The following is a 21,217-nucleotide window of genomic DNA, read 5'->3' as shown; positions in this document are numbered from 1 at the left end:
AAGACCTAACACCATAAAAACCCTAGAAGAAAATCTAGGCAAAACCATTCAGGACGTAGGTGTAGGCAAGGACTTCATGACCAAAACACCAAAAGCATTGACAACAAAAGCCAAAATAGACAAATGGGACCTAATCAAACTCCACAGCTTCTGCACAGCAAAAGAAACAATCATTAGAGTGAATCGGCAACCAACAGATTGGGAAAAAATTTTTGCAGTTTACCCATCTGACAAAGGGCTGATATCCAAAATTTACAAAGAACTAAAGCAGATTTACAAGAAAAAAACTAACAAGCCCATTCAAAAGTGGGCAAAGGATATGAACAGACACTTTACAAAAGAAGACATACGTGAGGCCAACAAACTTATGAAAAAATGCTCATCATCACTGGTCATAAGAGAAATGCAAATCAAAACTACATTGAGATACCATCTCACGCCGGTAAGAATGGCGAACATCAAAAAATCTGGAGACAGCAGATGCTGGAGAGGATGTGGAGAAGTAGGAACACTTTTACACTGTTGGTGGGAGTGTAAATTAGTTCAACCATTGTGGAAGACAGTGTGGCGATTCCTCAAGGACATAGAAATAGAAATTCCATTTGACCCAGCAATCCCATTACTGGGTATATATCCAAAGGATTACAAATCGTTCTACTATAAGGACACGTGTACACGAATGTTCATTGCAGCACTGTTTACAATAGCAAGGACCTGGAACCAACCCAAATGCCCATCGACGATAGACTGGATAGGGAAAATGTGGCACATATACACCATGGAATATTATGCAGCCATCAAAAACGATGAGTTTGGGTCCTTTGTGGGGACATGGATGAACCTGGAAACCATCATTCTCAGCAAACTGACAGAGGAGCAGAAGATCAAACACCGCATGTTCTCACTCATAGGCGGGTGTTGAACGATGAGAGCACATGGACACAGGGTGGGGAGCACTACACACCGGGGTCAGTTGGGGGGAAACAGGGGAGGGACGGTGGGGGGTGGGGAGCTGGGGAGGGATAGCAGGGGGAGAAATGCCAGATGTAGGTGATGGGGAGGAAGGCAGCAAATCACACTGCCACATGTGTTCCTATGCAACAATTTTGCATGTTCTTCACATGTACCCCAAAACCTAAAATACAATAAAATAAATAAATGGGAAAAAAAAATCTTTCATATATTTTAAGGCAATAATTAAGTCTCATATTCTCATTAGCTTCTCCAGCTAAACAAACCCAATTTACTTCTACTTCACAAGCTATTACTATGGGTCAGGAACTACATCCATGCTACGCACTTTGATTCATGACATCATTTCATCCTCACTATAACGCTATAAGGTAGGCAGGCAGTTATCCCATCTTACAATGAAGATGGTTGTGGGTAAAAGTGCAGGTGCTGAAGGCAGACCACCTGGATCCAAAATATCCTGCTCCACATGATCTTAGCCAAGTCACTTAGTTCCTCTATGCTCCAGTTGCCTCAACAATGAAATGGAGATATTGCAGTGCCTACTTCATAGGATTGCCTCAGTGTTTAAAGTATTCAGCATAATGTCTGGCACTTAATAAATAATCAACACTCTTTTGCTGGCATTGTGATTATAGTTCCAATATTCCACATGCAGGAAGGAACTGAGCAGGAATTTGAACTCCAGGATGCTTTTCCCCACTCTGCCTCTCTAACTCTGCCACAGGTTTGAAAAGGACTTTAGAGACTCTGTCATCCAAACTCTTCATTTCACAAACAGAGGACCAGAGGCCCACCAAGGATCATTCTTGCACACTCCGCTACCAGGGAGACAGGGCTCTCAGAATAGCCACTCTTGGCCTGGCACATTGCCTCACACTTGTAATCCCAGCACATTGGGAAGCCTAGGCAGGTGGATTCCTTGAGCCCAGGGATTCAAGACCAGCCTGGACAACAGGATGAGACCTCGTCTCTACAATAAATAACAAAAATTAGCCAGGTATGGTGGTCTCAGCTACTCAGCAGGCAGAGGTGGGAGGATTGCTTGGGCCTGGGAGGTAGAGGCTGCAGTGAGCTGTGATTATGCCACTGCACTCCAGCCTGGGTGACAGAGGGAGACCCTGTCTCAAAAAAAAGAAAAAAGAATAGCCACATAGCCATTCTGCCACCTGTTTTAATGCTTCAGACCTATCTACTAGGTTAAGTTTCCCCTCCCATTGGCATGAATGGAGAGGCCTTTGAGAAAAAAAAAAAATAGCCATCTTATAAGAAATAACTTGAAGCTGTTCTGGTTTTTGGCAAGAGCTTTTCCTTCCACGATGCCAAACTGATAGAGCTTCAGAGGAGTTCCTGAACCTGGAACCTCCCAGCAAACCTAGGACCTCACTCAGTCCAGGAGCAAGTGTATGCTTGGAAACTCCAGAGCCCTACAGCAATTATAGGGCATTATTTGCTTGCCCTGGGGACTTCTTGTGTGAATTAATGTCTCCTATTAAATATGAAATCCAAGATAATAAATTGTCCTAAAGGGCTCAAATGTCTTTAATCGTGGTTTTATCTTCTCCCCCAGGCCTGGTGACTTCTAATGAGTTCCAGCTCACATCCTGGATGAATTATCATTGGAGGAGTGTGTGCACTCAGTGAAAATAAACTAGCAGAGACTCATGTTTACTCTTTAATTCACTCTATCCAAAAATAGTTTCCTTTTTAAATAACATTTTTCAAATAGAGGTGTGAATGCTGACTAACCCTTTGTGCTTGGTTCCTCATGCTCCCCCCCCCCAAAAAAAAAAAAAAGAGACACACACACACACAGTTGAGATTATGGAGTACAATAATATCAACGTGAAACATCTGTGACCTTTGATAAGTTTTTTTCCCTATCCTAGGTCTCAGTTTATCCATCTATAAAATGAGGAGACTAAGAGCTACCTCTCATGGCTGTTAGGAGGATTTGTGTAAATAAACTGTCTAGTTCAGCATTTATAAGAAGTTATTTATTTATTTATTTATATTTTTGGAGAGATGGAGTCTCACTCCATCGCCCAGGTTGGAGTGCAGTGGTGCAATCTCGGCTCACTGCAATCTCTGCCTCCTGGGTTCAAAGAATTCTCCTGCCACAGTTTCCCAAAAAGCTGGGAGTACAGGTGCGTGTCCCCACACCCGGCTAATTTCTTCTGTATTTTAGTAGTGACAGGGTTTCACTGTGTTGCCCAGGCTGGTCTCAAACTCCTGAGCTCAGGCAATCTGCCCACCTCAGCCTCCCAAAGTGCTAGGATTACAGGCGTGAGCCACCACTCCCGGCCTGTATTTATAATGCTATAAAAAGTTGTGTATAAATTGAATTTGGGAAATCCATCCTGTTTTCTTATTGATTTACTGGATTTCAGAGGTACTTCATCTTTTTTCTTTACTTCTCCCAGAACTATAGCAGTTGACAGCTCCAAAATGGTTTTCTGCCTGCCTCTGCCTTCTCTAAAATAGTCATGATCTATTAGCAAATTCTTAAATGCCCTAGGGAATTACTGCTTATAGGGATCCTGTGTTAGAGTGATGCAGTTGCCTATAAAATAAATAATCACCTCCTAATGATCTGGTTTGTAAGTTGGTATATTGAGTTTCCATAAGCTGAACCAACACCATGAGGATCTCTCCATTTCAATTTCCTCAGCTACCTCATTGGTTAAAAAAAAATAAAATTCCATTTATGCTCCAAGAAAGGGAAGGATGAAGCTGCCCCTCACTGCTTTCTATAGGATAGATCACTGTTGCTGTTGTTTAAAGCTTTAATCTTTTAGAGTAGTTTTAGGTTCATAGCAAAATTGAAAGGAAGGTACAGAATATCCCACATACCCTCTGCTCCCGACACAAGCATAGCCTCCTGTATTATCAACATCTCCCACCAGAGCAGTGCATTGGTTACGACTGATGAACCCCCATTGACACATCATCACCCAAAGTCCATAATTTATACAGTAGTCCCTGTTTATCCCTAAGGACTAGTTCCAAGACCCCCAGTGAATGCCTGAAACCTGGGATAGTACTGAACCACATACATACCATGTTTTTCAGACCTAACAAGTGGTAGCATAGACAGTGTGGATATGCTGGACCAAGGAAAGATTTAAGTCCCAGGTAGGACAGAGCAGGATGGTTCGAGATTTCATCCACACCACTCAGAATGGTATGCAATTTAAAACTTGTAAATTGTTTATTTCTGCAATTTTTGTTTAATATTTTTGGACCACGGTTGATCACAGGTCACTGAAACCTTGAAAAGCAAACCTCAAGAGACTACCACACTAGGGTTCACCCTTGGTGTATGTTCTGTGGATTTGGACAAACATATGATGACATGCATCTACCATTATAGTCTCATGCATGGTAGTTTCACTGCCCTAAAAATTCTCTGTACTGTGCTTACTTATTACTCTCTTCAGACTAACCCCTAGTAACCACTGGTCTTTTTACTGTCTCCATAGTGTTGCCATTGTTTTGTTTGTTTTCTATAATTCCTTCTTTCAGCATCCAGAAGAGGAAAGGGCTTGCAGGCAGGGTCCCTTCCAGCCCTGGTGATGAGGGAATAGCTTTGAGTATCGGCATGTGAATCTGGGCGTGGGTGTTGGAGAAGGGACTGAACTTCTGAACTGGAGCCTGGGTCTGGGTGGAGATGAAGCCACTGACAGGAAGAGCCCTTTGTCCAAATAGTCGCCATCTCTCTTCCCAGCACCTTTTGCCCTCTTCCCTCATGCATTCCTCACAGGGCTGCTGCAACCCCACCGAGTAGAAACCAAAACCCAGAGGGACTCTAGTTAAGGACACTATGACTTCCTCTTCCTCTCTGAGACAATGAGTCATCCTCTGGTTTCTCTATTGATTAAAAGATGAATGTAAATATGTACTCCCTGGGGAAATCATGCAGTCTAAGGATGAAACCTCAGCCATTATTCATAGGTTTAAGATCTACCTTGTTCCTGGCAGGCGCTTCAGGTTATAAGGAAGCGCTCTGAGAAGGAAGCCAAGAGTAAAAGATTAGAAAAGAAAATAGTTGAGAATATTTTTACCTAAACTCCTGTTGTGGGTATAAAATTCACAGTTACAACTCTGAAAACACTGTTTCTATGAGTGACACAGGAAAAAATCAAATCAATCTTTTTACATCAAGATAACACCATTACAAGAGATTAAAGCCCACCTATTTTGAGTAATTTATTCATTTGAATTGAAGTTCTCTCCCGCCTTACTCCTTCTTGTATCCCCCGGAGCAAAATTAAGTTCCTGGAAGACTTGTTATACCCTTCTGACTTGTTCTCCCCTTCCTTGAGAAGGGCATCTGTTCCAGGTAGTACCTGTAGTCCTGGTTGGTCTAGGTAACACCCGATGTCATGGTTGGGCATCAGCTTTTTTCCTCATCACACACAATTCTAAAGTGTCCACAGCTGATGTGACAGAGGCACAGTAAATGTAGATTGTCCTCCCTGTGACTCAGCCTCTACTTGGTTCTGCTGATCCTGTTGTGCTGTCTCTCTGAGCCCCAACTTTGTGCTCATCCACACTAAGACTGCCACAGTGTCCCCTCAAACCACATCACAATGATCCCATGCAAATAACTGGTTCTGACTTCTTAACTATCTTCCTCTCCTCTACCACAAGGTATGGGACATTTTCAGATCTCATGCATACCCATTTGACCTGAGGTATACTCAGAGGCAGAGTACAGGGGAATATATCTCAGATCCTTTCCACTCAAAATGCCAGCATACTGCTCAACTGAGGCCACCTCATGTGGGCATGGGACACCCCAACAGACAAGTGGTCTCTTCCCAGAATTTAGATTCTGTTTTTAGATCTCCAATCCTCTCCAACTCCTTGATGGGTTCTATACAAACCAGGAGACAAGTGGCAAGTAGAGGATAATCATTCCATCTTCGACCTGTTCAGAGTGTTGTGTGAATCCTCAGAGGATACAGGGAGAAAATGTACATAAGACAGTAAGCATGGGGCCTGGCACATAGAAAGTGCTCTATCAGTCTTATGAAGATTAGAGTATCCTCATCAGCTAGCACAGTCTAATATTTAATCAGTTACTTGATTGATTTGTTAATATAGCTGTGTTCTCATCACCCATGCAAGCACAGTACCTTACACATAACAAGAGCTCAGAAATTCTTTGCTGAATTCATTCATTTTGAGGAATAAAATCCAATCTTCCTGAAGATAAGATCTTTTCTTTCCACTGAAGTAGTGAAGGATGGAGAGAGGGGGTGCTGGTACTTCATCTGGGGATCCCGAAGGGACCAGGATATGAGTTGGCTAGAAAAGGGGCAGGTAAGTATGGGGCTTTCCCACCCACAATAGTCCTGCTTCATGTTCTTCTTTCACAATTATTTGACAGGGCACTCCATGAAATCAAGTGGCTAAGTCAGATTTAGGAAATGGTCTTGAAATTGATGGGTGCGGGGAAGTACCGTTGAGTCAAAATCAGAAGAAAGTGAGTATTGCTGATCAAAGGTGCTCCTCTTACCTTGAGATGGGAAGAAGCTATGGGAGGTGACACAGCAGCAGGAGGGCTACACTCAGAACTGTGCCTAGCGTATGTCGGGCATGTAGTTGGCGGATGAGTGAATGAGTGAATGAATGAAATAACGCTTCCAGATGGGCATTCTAAAACTCACATTTTGTTTGTTTGTTTAAGACAGAGTCTCGCTCCAGTCTGGAGTTGGTCACACAGGCTGGAGTGCAGTGGCATAATCTCGGTTCACTGCAACCTCTGCCTTCCAGGTTCAAGCAATTCTCCCTGCTTCAGCCTCCTGAGTAGCTGGGATTACAGACACCCACCACTGCACCCGGCTACTTTTTGAATTTTTAGTAGAAACGGGGTTTCGCCAGGTTGGCCAGGCTGGTCTCCAACTCCTGACTTCAGGGGTTCCATTTGCCTCTGTCTTCCAGCGCTGAGATTACAGGTGTGAGCCACTGAGCCTAGCCTAAATCTCATGTTTAATTCCTCTTTGTTCTGAGGGTCACCCTGGTATACACTTACTAGACCACACCTTGGCTATCTGAGCTTCCAAAATCAATGTACATAGAACAGCGAATGCCCTTGGTGTGCCTGTCCCTCAAGCAGTAGTCTTTGCCCAATATGAAGCCTTTCATCCCTCACCCCTCTCTCTTCTTTCCCCTTAAGTCTCCAAAGTCCATTATATCATTCTTATGCTTTTGCATCCTCATAGCTTAGCTCCCACTTATAAGTGAGAACACATGGTGTTTGGTTTTCCATTCCTGAGATAGAGTAAGTTCTGTTTTATAGCAGAGTAGGGTAACTACAATTAACAACAATGTATTATATGTTTCAGAATAGCTAGAAGAGAGGAATTAAAATTTTGCCAATACACAGAAGTGACAAATACTCAAGTTGATGGAAACCCTAAACACCCTGACTCAATTATTACACATTTGATGCATGAAACAAAATATCATATGTACCCCATTATATATCAACAAAAATTCAAAAAATGTTTAGAAAACAGTAAATGCCCAAAAGAGCAGGATTCATTATTGCACATACATGAACAAACCCCTGACACACCACATTTCAGTCCAACAGCAAATTAAACGAAAGCTAGCTACCTCAGAATGTTCTGTAATCTACTCAGTGTGGGCATCTGAGATGCATAAGAACCAGTAATCAGAGCTTAGTGGCAGAAGTGTAGGAATAAAATGTAATTTCTGCCATCAAGATACTTGTAACCTAGTTGTGAGAAAATAATAAACACAGAGATATAAATCTATTCATGCTAGGAAATATGTTTGAAATTACATTTGGGTCATAACAGTCATTTCATGCTACAGGTTTTTAAAATAGCAGGTGATATCTTTGAGGACCACAGAGGTGAGGGGAGACTTTCTGGAGGAGATGAGATGGCCTGAGTCATGAGCATAACTTAGATTCAGACAGGAGGTGGCTGATGGCAGGGGAGTCCCTGAACACTGAGGAGGCTGTGTTGAGAGGACAATGGGGAGAGTCCCAGCTAATAATAATAGTCACCACATGTTAGGCATTGGGCCAAGAGTTTGACATAAATTGTCTCACAGAGTCTCCTCAACAACCTTCCCAATATCATGAGGCAGATACTGCTGGAGTCTCTTCTTCCTCCTTTGTGACAGGACTTCTATTTTGTTTGAGGCAACTACAGGTTCAGTTAAAATACTTGATATCCTAGCTTTTTCTGCAGGTAGTGTTGGTCATCTTGACATAGTGTGTTCAACAAAGTATAAGATACAGTCAGTGAGTGGGGCTTTCTAGAAAGCTCTCCAAAGGGGGATGGATGTGGCTGGCTCACATCTTCAGCTTCCTGCCAATTTGTCCATTCCCCTTTATCCTGCCTACAACCAGGGAAGCCATCTGTGGCTCTGGAAGATTTTGGGAGCCTGTGTCCTTGATGAGCCCCTGGAACAGTGGTACCAACCCTGGCTTGCTCACCTCTGAACTACTTATTACATGAGAAAAACAAACTCCTATTTGGTTAAGTCACTGCCTTCTGATCTCTGTGACTTCCAGCAGATGCAATCTTAGCACATATAGATAGGTGTCATTCGTACCTTGTTCACAGACTAGGAAACCAAGGCTCAGTAAGTGTCACCCCTCATAAGCAGCAAATCCAGTATTTAAATCCAGACCAATGCAGAACCAGTCTGGTTGGTTCCAAAACTAGACTGAGAGCCTGTGAAACTCCTCCAGAGTAACATTAAAAATTAAAGAACGAAAGCAAAGCCAACTTTTTAACCTCTCGCATAACGTTTTCACAACCTACCTTTTATTTGATACTGGCAGGAGTCTCTCTCCCTCAAAACACCGTTTCAGAATCTCCTAGAAAGCAGGACCAGGACTGCAGCTTTGATCAAGCCTAGAGCAACAACTTCTTCCCCGCTTCTCCATGCCCAGCTCTGGCTAAGTGGGTACCCCCAAAATACTGAATGGTTTTAGTTTACTAAAAATCACTCAGGATAACACTCAGGATAAAAAAATCACTCAGGATAACTGTCTCTGGAAAAGCCATCCCTTTGTTTATGGGTGTGTGTGGTTGTGCATGTGTGTGCCTGAGCATGAGTGTCACATTGTGCACACGTGTGTTAATGTGTATCCAAGTGTCTGAGAGCAGAGGCAGAGGGAGAATTTTTTATTGCTGTCAAATTCCATCCTTCCACTCGGCTCCTACAGACCAACAGTGACAGCACCAATGATTATATTAGCGATAACTAAACTTTTTGTGCAGGACCTGAAAATTTAATTTCCTTGTGGGAAGCGGTAGAGAACTAAGCTTATTTGGGGCCAAGAACTCATGAACTTTCCCAGAAAAGAAATAGAGAACAGCAGATATAGCCACTGGCCTCTGATTTTTCTGATTTTTCTTGAAAAATAAAAAGGCACAAGCTCATGTTTAAATGCCACCTTTGGAAACAGCTCCAGATTCTTTTTTCTCTGTATCTAACCCACATCAGAGTGGGTAGGAAGACATAGCAGCCCTTGAAAAATCATTGATTTCATTCCAATTTATTCCATGATCTGTGATTTTTTTTCTTTTTGTTTAAAGAAGTATACTTCCATCATTTTTTTTTCTTCTCAAGTTGCTTGGATGGTCAAAACCCTGATAATATGTGCTGCATGTTCACCATGTACTAGGAACTGTTTTAAGAGTGTTTGCATGCTTTATCTCAGCTAATGTTTCCACTTTGAAGATCAGGAATCTGAGGCACAGAGAACATAAGTAACTTGCCTAGGGTCACACAGACAAAAAATGGCAGAACTGGGATTTAAACACAAGTAATGTAGCTGCAATGCTCAAGATCTTAACCATGCCACCATATAGCCTGATAATTCTGGAACTCTCCTCCTGGTGTCTGAGTATATGAGTTCTTTGAATACAAGCAATAAATACCACCTCTGCTTAACTTAAGCCAAAAAGAAAGAAAACAGAAGGAGAGGAGCGGCACATGATCCACGGTTTCGAGAGGCAAAATCCCAGGACAGCCTGTTTGTCACCATCTTAGTCGGAGCTCATCCCTTGAGTAGGGTTGGGCTGGGGACCTAAGCTAACCATCCCAGGTTGCTTGTGAAGAAATGGAGGCTGTGCCACCAGACCAAGAGGATATGGATACAAAGCAGGAGGAAATGAGGCACATATATGCTACCATGTCTCCAAGAAAGGAACAGATCCGAATGGAAGCTGATTAATTTGAGGTTGAATTCTGATGTAAACTTGGTATCAACAGATTGACATTCAGGTATTTTTTAAATGATAAAGTGATCCACCCTTAGAATTCATCCATTCGCTCAACTGTGAATGTTCTTTCACTAAATAGTCCTTATTGTATCCAAGTAGGGTACTGGGAGATTCACTGTTCCCAAAGGGCTCCCAAAGAATGTTCACGTGGGAACATCAGACATGCGCCCATTCATGTTCCAAGCTCCATTACACATCATTGACAATCAGACGCAGGGGTAGGCTCTGGGCGTACAGCAACGACAAGTCAGACACAGTCCTTACACTCCATGAGGCATATGCTCTGCGTGCCTAATCTTTCAGGAGATATGACAGACTGGAATGAGCATTACGATGAGGCAGTGAAGTGGTCTGGGAAGGCATATCACAGAGGAATGCAACTTGGAACATGCTGGATAGTTTCCATTTGCCACTCCCAGATCTATTTTCCACCTATTTCTATCCTTTTTTGCACCCCTACATGGATCACACTTATGCATCCGAAACAGGATCTTTTGTCCACTGGCCCCCAGCTAGATTCAACCAGTGGGGGCACTGGCAGGAGACTGGAGAAGAGAAGGAGAACAAGGTGGAGGCATTTATTTGCCTAGCTCCCTCCCTCACAGGTGGCTATAAGTTGGCTGCTTCCCTCTGCATAAGGCTACAGGTCCCATGAGGTTCCCTGACCTACATCCCTGCAGCTACCACCACCTTCTCCTGGCCCCAGTAACTGCTCCCTCCACAGCCTGTTCTAGCTTAGCAGGGCGAATGGCTGCCAGGCCTTCTTAGCTCCCACTTTCCTTGTCAGATTCCCTTAATTCTGCCCACACTTTTGGGGAAAGCCCCTTTATTTACTTCATTTGAGTGAACCATGTTTTCTACGGGGGGAAGTAAGGTTTACCTAGGAAGTGATGTGAAAGTGGATACATACAATTGAAGCAACAATAGTGGATGATAATACATGTACATTAGGTGACCTGCAGAGCAGTTTAGTCCCAAAAGCAACTACCATGTGAGTTCTGTCAAAGAACTTTTATTCTTAGATGTACTAATTCAATATTGTAAATATTATGGTAAAATTAGTTGGGGGATGCCAAAGAAATACCCAGAGTTAATGCGATTAACCCCCTTACATGAGCACTGTGGGATGTCTGCCACCCACACAGCCAAGGTACGCTCCTTCAGGTGTCTCCTGCCCCCGATCGCAGCTGACTAAACCACAGGTAGGCAGACACTGGGTCTAAGCTGGGCCAATGAGTTTCCCCTTCTTTGGGTACTGAGGCTCAAGAATGTTCCTCCTCTGCCGGCCAATTCTGGGGATAAGCAGAGGCCAGAGTTCCAGGTCACACTTGCCATCACTGCATACAAACATGCAGCAGTGGGCTACTGAGCATGTACGGTCCTCGCTTATTTGTGTGTTTTTAACTCAGTCTCCTGGCAGAGGGCAATTACAATATTTCTTGAAGGGGCAGCTTTTCTAATGGGTACAATTGGGCTATGGGCAATTGGGCCATGGAGAGGGCTGAGTATCCTCATGTCAAATGTCCACCAATGCAGTGAAAGCCAGTCCAGAGAGAGAAGAGGCAAGGCAGAGATTCAGAAGAGCCAGAGACGAGAGACTATGGCACCTGAAGACGTGAGAAACTGTGAGAGCACGTCCCCCGGGCGCCTGTTCCACTTCGGACCAATCAGCCATTTCCAACCCTGGCTTCCATAAGCTGCCTCTTACAATCAGTTCCCATAATTTGCTGAGCAAGCTTGAGCAACTTTCTGATACTTGTCTAGAGGGATAACATTTCTAAGCTATTAACCGATGTGCTCTTTATTCTACAATGTCCTTATACCCCTGGGCTGTTCCCTTTTCTGCGTTTAGCCCAGCAGTCTGCCTTCGTTCCCTCAAGGAACAGCTGACATAAGAGAAAGCAAGGGGGGACCAAAAACAGAAGTTAATGATTAATTTTGAGCTTCAAGGGCTTAAGCACAGGCAAATAGGATGGCTACGTGAACAAACAACATATCTGGGAGAATGTAAGTGGAGTAAAGGTAAGGCGTCCTATTCCCGGAATAGAAAGATGTCCCTAGGCTGGAGAGTAAGGGGGCAGGGAGAATAGAGATCAATTAGGACCTAATCTGTAGGACTCAAGGACAAGGTGGAAAAGTGTGTAGAGATGGCTCAGGCTCTGCTTGAGTCAGCACTGTGCTTCCGTATTGCCCAAGAGCTATGCAGAGAACTATAGATGCCCAGGGTGCATTCCACTGAGTACCATATGTTTCCTGAGCTAAAGCACCTGGGAAAATCCCCCACTGACTGCAGAAGTGAGGTCCATCAGACTTTGATACTTTCTTCAGTCCACTCTGACCCACCTGCCCTCTGTGGCACCACAGACCACCCAGTGACTGGCTCAGCAAGCACTGTACATAGTATCGCCGGAGTAGCAGAATCAAGGGAAGCGGCCACTTAAGAGAGCTCATAGTTCTCTAAATTCAGCAAGAAATGACACTTGATAAAAAATATCATTTTATCTTTGTGGGCAAGCTGAGAAAATGAGGGTGAGATGGCAGCACATTTGGGGGAATTGGGAACCATCTGAACAACCAGTGAGGTAGAAGCTTGATTAATGATGCCAGGGTCTACTTTGAAAGCAGTCTCTGTCCTCAGCTCTGTCCTTTGTCCTCAGCTCTGTCCTACTCAGGTGGCAGCTAATCAAAGTAGAGGCCATTTCCTGACTCAGCACAAAGAGAGTCATGATCCACAGCAAGGTCTGCCATGGCTGGGACATGGCACCCGGCACACGCTCCTGGCATCTGCGTTCTCTGCCCTCTATCATTGCACACCTGCCACACCTCCTTTTTTCCTGCGCACAGACCACCCGGAAGTCAGTCTATGGCTTACTTTTTGTGTTGCAAGTACCAGTAAGCCACCCAAACAGACTTCAGAAAAAAAAGAAAGGTCTATTAAAAGGATACAGGGTATCTCCAAGAACCCAGGAGAGGGGTTCATCTGGATTCTTTCCTAGGCACGCCACCACAATGAGCAAAATCTAATAAGCTAGACGATTCTGTGGTTGGATTTTTAAAAACTCCAACTGCACCAATCCTAGAAGGGAAGGAATGCAGCTTGATGCTAGCACATGTGACAAAAACACTTAAGATTTTGACTGCCAGCTCAGAATGAGTCAACAATGTGATGTGACTGCCAAAAAAGCCAGTGTAATCTTGGGCTGCACTAAACAGAGAGGAGTGATGGTGCGGCCTTCAGTTCAGAGAATCATGTATCAAGGCCCACTGAACAGAGGAGGGCGGCCAAGGAGAACTCAGAATCACACCCTATGGGGTAAAAAATGAGAGTGCCTGGGATATTGCTGTCTGGCCTTCTTTTCAGGGATTGGTGGGACTGTTCTGGACTTGAGCTTGCCAGTTAGGAGTCTAGGGTTAGACTGCCAGAATTGAAACCCCAACCCAGCTACTTACTAGGTTTTTCCTACATGCCAAGAATGACATGTTTATTCTCATCACTACCTTCTGAACAAATACCATCTTCATCCCTATCATACAGATGAGAAAACTGAGGAACAGAGAGATTCAGTAGCTTGCCAAAGGTCACACCGCAAGCAAATTGAAGAACTAGGCTTTGAATGCAAGGAGAGTATACTTTCTTTGTTCTTCCCCTAAGCAGCTATATGACCTTGAATCTCGTCACTTCCAACTATGTTTCAGTTAGCCCTAGGGCTACATGATCAAGCACCCAAAAACATAAAGGTTTCAAGCAAAAACACTTACTTGTTCACAAATCTGCAATCTTCGCAGGACTTGGTCGGGACAGCGCATCTCTGCTCTACTGGCATCAGCTGGGTTGGCTCAAAGGCGGGAACAGCAGAGGATCCTTGGACATCACTCTCTGTGGAGTCTCCCCACATGCTCTCTCTAGCATAGCATCTGCAAGGTAACCAGACATTTCACATGTTGGCTTGTGGCTCCCTAGGCATACATCCTGAGACAAGTGAGAGAGCCAGGTAGATGCTTTCATGTCGTAGCCTCAAAAGTCACATCGTGTGACTTCTATAATGTCCTTAGTACCATGGGAATAACTACAGTGCTTGCTTGTAAGGATGAATTGAGACAATGCAGGTAAAATGCTTAGCACATTGTCTGGAAGCTGGTGGGGATTCTATAAATTTCAGCTGTTGTTATTTTAAAAGTGGCTCAAAAAAGACATCTTAAAAAGACAAATCTGCTACTACTACCAAAAATATGCATCACACACCCTTAAGCCAAGCAAATACCTTTTGTACACTGGTGTCTTTCCTTGCCTCCATGTAGTCAGACACTACAGCTTGCTAGTCTGGGATGTCACACCCCATTCTCTCGCCCCGTCCCTCTGACAAACAAGGCCAGTGGTTGGAGCTGCCTGGCTTGTGCTTCCCAGGAGGGGTACCTTGGCTGACTCAGCTGGGAAGGCAACCAGTGACTCATTAAGTATCAAAATTAATTAAATGTCCTCAGATCTTGGGAAGGGAGCAAATGCCCAGGAGACCCAAGACCCTCTCTTACCCCAGGATCCCAATGGTTCCTCAGAGAGGAAAACGTGGTCTTGAAGATTAACTGGGCCTTCATATGAGTGGAGGTGTTAGTCATTCTGGGTACACACACATCTCTAGCATCGGTAAGAAGAGTTGCCAGCTCCTTTCTGAATATTCAAACTCATGTCTATCCCCCTCCTGCATCCATTTCCATGGCCTCAATTACCATTCAAGCTAATGAGTCCTAAATCCATATCTCGAACCCAGAATTATTTCCGGAGCTTGAGACCGGCCCCACTCAGATTTCCCACAGGGCCCTGAAACTCAGCATGCCCCCCTAATGTTGGATTCATCTCCTCCCCCTCACCCAGACTACGATTCTCAGGGAAGATTTCCATGGTGTACCCAGTGGCCCAAACCAGAACTCCAGCTCACCTTGACACTCCCCTGCCCTGCCCCTGAGGAGTGACCCATCACAGTTCCTGTAGTTTCGACCTCCTAATCTCCCTCTGCCAAGAGTTCTCTTACACAACATCCTCATAGCTTCTGAACCCAACTCTATCCTTCTACAAGTTTCCCCTCACTGCTGTAAGATCTCTGCCAAATGCAAACATGAGCATTGCCACTCTGTGTAAGACTCTTCAGTGACTCCCCCTTGCCTTCCAGATAAAGTCCACGCTTCTTAACATGGTTCCAATGCCTTGCTTGATCCAGTGACTATACATCTGTTACAGGCTGAATTGTGTTCCACAAAATTCATACATTGAAAGTCCCAGCCTCCAGTACTTTAGAACATGACTGTATTTGGAGATAGAGTCTTTAACAGGGTAATTAAGCTCAAATGAGGTTGTAAGTGGAGGCCCCTAATTCAATATGCCTGATGCCTTCATACAAAAAGAAAATAAGGATACAGACATGCACAGAGTGAAGCCCAGTGAAGACAAAGAGCAAAATGGCAATGACTGCCCAAGGAGAGAGGCCTCAGGAGAAACCAACCTAGCTAACACTTTGATCTCGAACTTCCTGCCTCCAGAATGATGAGAACATAAATTTCTGTTGTTTTAACCACCCAGTCAGTGATACTTTGCTCTGGCAGCCCTAGCATCTCTCTCCATCACCTCCCTAAATCGCCCTCCCCAGGTTATGACGCTCTAGCTGTGCGCTCCATGCCCTCTCCACTCCAGGCCGGCCCCTCTCTCACCTGGACATCTACGCTGTTCCCACAACTCTTCATCCAGCTAACTCCTTCCTCCAGGAAGCCATCCCTGACCTTTATCTTTAAGTATCTCCTAAAACACCCCCTCCTTCCCCTCTCAGAGCCCCATGTTATGACTACCCATTTACTCTGTGTCCAGGGGGGGATTCCCTGCTGAGGGATCCCCTCTAGTGCCCTTTATACCTTACCTTTCTCCAAACAGGATTTCTGTGTGTGTGCCAACAGCAGCATCTGGTCCATCTGTGCACTACATAAGGACAGGGACCATGTATCTTGCTCACACCTGTGCCTAGAACAGTGTCTGGTACCTAAAAGGTGCTCAATCAGTTCTTTTGGATGACTGGCAATTAATGAAAATAATTCAAATAATTCAAAATTGATTATATTTAGTATTTTTTTTTAAAAAAACTAAGTTCAGAAATGTCTTAATAGAGATTCCCAGGGAAGTCCCCTTTTGAGGGCTTAAGTTTAAAAAGCAAAGCCACTCTCTCATAAATCTGTGTTTCTTTGGCCACCAGAGACTTTGAAAGAAGGGGAGGTTTATAGGCCCTAAACAGAAGACAGCTGATTCAAATTTAATTCATGCACCAAGGCCACACTTTAACATGTACAACATTCTGGGCTGCGGTCACACTCTGGGTCCATATCTTTGTTTCAGAAAAACTGAGCCCCAAAACTCCTGGCCATTTCACTGGGAGTCGTGAAAAGGCCCGACTGCTTCCACAACAGACAGCAAGAAGCCCTGTACCTTACAGGTAACCTATGGCACAGTGGCACATATTCATTTTGGTCTTTAAAAAAATTGATACATAATGATTGTACATATTTACGGGGTACTATGTGATGTTTTGATACATGTACGCATTGTGTAATCATCAGCTCAGGGTAACTAGTGTACCCATCCCTGACAGCATCTCTTGTTTCTTTGTAGTGGGGAACATTCAAAATCCTCTCTTCTAGCTACTTTGACATATAAAATACCTTATTGTTAACGTAGTCACCCTACAGTGTGATAGAACACCAGAACATTCTGGTCTTCACCCACACTTGCTCCTGGAAGTGCTGCTCCCATCCCTACCTTAGGACAATGGACCCGGGTTTCTGGGTACAAACCACCTCCCTTACCCCATCAGCTGAGAGTGCACTGACTCCATGAGGAGCCAAGATAAACCACTCTCATGTCATTTTGGCTCTAAGCATTCTCCGCTGAGATACTGGAGCTTAGCCTGCACATTACCTTTGAGGAGTGAATCGTGGTTCTCTAAATCAAGACCCATTTCTTTAGGAGAAAAAGAACCAAATTCTAGCTCCTTTTGGAGCGAGAATGATGGTCCATTCCAGACAAATTCCACCCACCAGACCTCCCAGCTCCTCCCCTGGTTCGTTTCCGTCTGTGTCACTTGGCCCCATCACCTAACTTAGGTATTTGATTTATGTGCTCGTCGGCTGTTCCCCTTCCCTAATGTCCATCATCACCAGCAGAGTGAGAGGCTCTGTGAGGGCAAAAATTCGCTCTGTTCTGTACCCTGATATTTCTTTGACGCCTGACATATTCTTTGGTACATAATAGGTTCCCTGCGTATGTCTGCTGAGTGAATAGATATGAATAAATTAATGAATAAATACACACACACTCCCTTCTTTCCTCCACAAACACATGGAGCTGAGTCTCCACTCTCATCACTACCTTGGTGACTCCTCTTAATTCCACAGCAGGGAATCCCCTCTGGTGTCCTTTATACCTTACCTTTCTCAAACAGGATCTCTGTGTGTCTGCCAACATCAGCATCTGGCCCATCTGTGGATATTGCCTGGGGCGCTATAAATGTCCCTCTAGAGTCAAGGCAGTCTCTGTCCATAGAATGAAAACAGCCATGACTTCATTGAGTCTAAAACCCACATAAACAGAACTACCAGTGGCCTGGGGTCCCTGTCCCCTGCAGGCAGATGTTCTCAGGTAACAAGAACCTGAGGCCAGCACCTTCGCTGTGGTGGTGTTACGGACGCTCAGGGTCCATCAGCAACTGCTGCCTCGGGATGGGCTGGAGGAGAAGTGGTGGCCTGGAGACTCTGAGGGCAGGTGGATGTGGGGCAGCAGGGAGGGTCAGGATCTGGTCTCCTGTGTTGGCTCCACCAGCCCTGGTAAGCCATTCAGACCTCCTGAGACTCACCTATGACTAGCTGCCTTGTAGGGCCATTAGGCGAAGCAGGGCGGGCTTCACAGGAGCCCATCTCCTCACCTGTTCCCTGCTCTTTACCCCAAGAGAGGGGAACAGCACTGTGGTGAGCAGCCCAGGCCAGGCCTGAATCCTCCATCAGCCACTTGCTCACTACGTGACCTCCCACAGGTTTCTAAGCCAACCTCATGCCTCCATGTTGTTTAAGGGTCTGGCACATGGTTAATGAGCAGTAATTATGAAATGTAAAAGAATGTGGGAGAGTAGGCTGATCCCAAGGTGAAACTGAGAAGAAAGCTGGGTGTGGTGCAAAGGTCGATTCTTACTGTTGGTGTCTCAGAACTTGAACATTGTCCTGTCCCACTGTTCTCCCCACTACATTTCCAGGTGGGGGTGTGCGGGCGCATATTGGTGTGTGAACCTCTGGTATGGCTGGGCTGCTGGCCTTGGGATTGCCCCCAAAAGCCGCAGGTACTAGAGCCTTTCTCTTAGTTGTGACTGAGTTGAGATCCATATGTGCTCTCCACCCTACAGAAGTGGAGTCAGAGAGATGGCAGTTTAAATCCCAGCTCTGCCACTTAGCTGTGTGACCTTGGCCAAATCAGTTACCCTCTCTGTGCCTCATTTTCCTAATGTGTAAAATGCAAATAATGATAGCTAGCACCCCTTATACTCGTTTGGTGACACATTACTGGATACATCCACATCCCAAAAACAAACCCCATGCTCTCCAGTCTCCTTGTCTTTGCATTTGGTGGTTCCTCTAACACTCTCTTCCCTCCTCATCTCTGCCTGCCAGAACCCAGACTAATCCTCAGGGCCCTGCTCAAATGACACCACTTCTGGGAAGTGTTTCCAGGTGTTTCTATCATGCGTGGCTTCCTCTTCCTTCCAGTATCCTGGACATACAACTTTTCTATGGAAGTCGCCCAGGCACAGGGTGAATGATACACGTACGTTATTCTTAGCCCTCTTCCTGACCATAAGCTTTGGAATCACATCTGGGTTTGACTCCAGCTTTGCTACTTAATAGCTGTGTGACCTCAGCTAGATTACTTAAGTTCTCTGATCCTCAGTTTCCCCATCTGTAAAAAGGACATAACGAAACACCTACCTCATAAGGTTTGTGGCAAGGATTAAGGGAGGTAGGACCAATAAAACCTTCAGCACAATGCTTAGTACATTATATGCGCTCAATAGGAGTTATTTTCATTGTAATGATTATTAGCACTAAGTAGGTGTTGAGTCTAAAAGGCTTTCACTTGAAATTCATTCCTTAGGGGCCGCCTCCAATGCTCATAGCTTCTAAAATGCACATCTTGGGGTTAGCAATGGCCCCAGGGAGGGGCAACTGGTGAATTCTCAGTAAAGACTTCGCTGCTCTTTTGACATCAGAACTTTTGGTGCTTACTGGAAAAGCAGAGAAGAGAAGACAAAGAAACAGGAACCTGAAGGCAGTTCCAAGGAGGCCCACATGTTCTCTGTTTAAACCTCAGGACAAACCTGCAATGTCATCACTGATGACTCTGAGATTCAGAAGATTTAAGTGACTTACTCAAGGCCACACAACCAGTGGAGACACCCAGATCGCGTTTACTCTAAAGCTCATGGAGAGAAGAGGGGGCAGGTGGAGGAAGGAGAGAGAACACTCATCCACCAAGAGCACACACTCCCATGATATGGCAGAAAAGCAATCTGTGGAAATGTATGGTCTTATTTATGGAAAATTAATTCAGCATACAACTTCATTATAATACCATTTCTTGAAACATTAACTTCCATCAATGTCGTAAAAGTCTGGGAGGCTACAAAATGTCTTTTTCTAAAACCTCCTATTATCTACAAACATCCACTTTTCAGGCCAACCAAGATTTCCCTCCTCTCCCCTTTGCCCTGTTGGTTTTAAGCCTAGAAAGGTCTGGAGTGGCCCAATGTGTTAATGGGGCTTGAGAAAGGTTCTCATCAGCCTGCAAGCCCAGGGGAAAGCAATGCTCACTAACTGCTCTGTAAATTACAGTCTTCCTTTTTGGTTTAAATCCACGGCCACAGATGTATTATCTTCACCAGTCCTAGAAACAACAGTGAAGAATTCTTCTTTCTCTTGTCCGATATCGCCCTCTAGTGATCCAACTCTACTTGAAAAATAGAATGAATCCAGGAAACAGGCAAGTGAGCTACCTGGGCCCCTTCACTCCCTCACTGGTTCACCCACTCACCTGACCAGCCTTCCCGCCCCGCCAATCACTTTCTCATTATTGGTTATGGGCCTATCAGGCGCCAATCAACATGGATGCCGGGATGACCCAGGTGTTGAATGATTCACTTGCAGAACCTGAGAGTCTGGAGAAAATGGCCCACATCTGGAATCCCAGCTCTGCCTCTTAAAGGCCCAAAGACCCTGGAAGTGGGAGTTAGTTCACCGAGTTGGGCCTGTTTCCTCACTATGGAATGGTAATACCGACTTCTCCATCTTTAAAACATACAATATTACATGCATATCCTCCTTATCTTTTTTATTATTTGTAGAGATGCGGTGGGGGTCTTACTAGGTTATGATGCCCAGGCTGGTCTCAAACTCCTCAGCTCAAGTGATCCTCCCACACTGGCCTCCCAAAGTGCTGGAATTACAGGCATGAACCACTGCACCTAACCTTATCTTTATTTTCACAACCAGCTCCTGAAGCACACTTAGGTTTTTGTCACAAAGAAAAAGGAGAGGAGCTAATAGGTAAGCTCAGTAGCCTTAGGTTCAAATCCTGGTTCTGCCAGTTACCTACCTTGTTACCTTGGACAGATTACTTAACCTCTCTCTGCCTCTTTTATCCTGTCTGTAAAATGAATACAATCATAGGATTGAGCATGATTTAAGTTTGCAAACTTTGGAGTAAGCAAAAATTCCCTGGGGACCTTATTAACAGGACAGACCTCCTTCCCAAATTTAACAATCTGGAAAATCTGAAAATGGCCCTGGACCTCTGAGCAGTTAACAAGCTGCCTAACAATGCACAACAGCCACTGAGAACAAGTGTGATTGAGCCAGTGCACTGGTCCTCAAACTTGGCTGCACATTGA

At 44.7% G+C, this 21,217-nt stretch overlaps 1 long non-coding RNA gene across 1 annotated transcript in view; it reads right to left on the bottom strand.

Annotated features, from left to right (window-relative positions):
• LOC108285117 overlaps nt 1–21,217 on the bottom strand; it is a 237,462-nt gene that overhangs the window by 74,623 nt on the left and 141,622 nt on the right. The window contains exon 11 of the long non-coding RNA XR_005195984.1: nt 14,013–14,168. This is a non-coding gene — a long non-coding RNA (uncharacterized LOC108285117). The remainder of the gene's footprint in view (nt 1–14,012; nt 14,169–21,217) is intronic.

This window comes from Cebus imitator, unplaced genomic scaffold (assembly GCF_001604975.1).
Source record: "Cebus imitator isolate Cc_AM_T3 unplaced genomic scaffold, Cebus_imitator-1.0 Scaffold291, whole genome shotgun sequence".
NCBI classification, from domain to species: domain Eukaryota; kingdom Metazoa; phylum Chordata; class Mammalia; order Primates; family Cebidae; genus Cebus; species Cebus imitator.
This window is presented reverse-complemented; position numbering and strand designations above follow the sequence as displayed.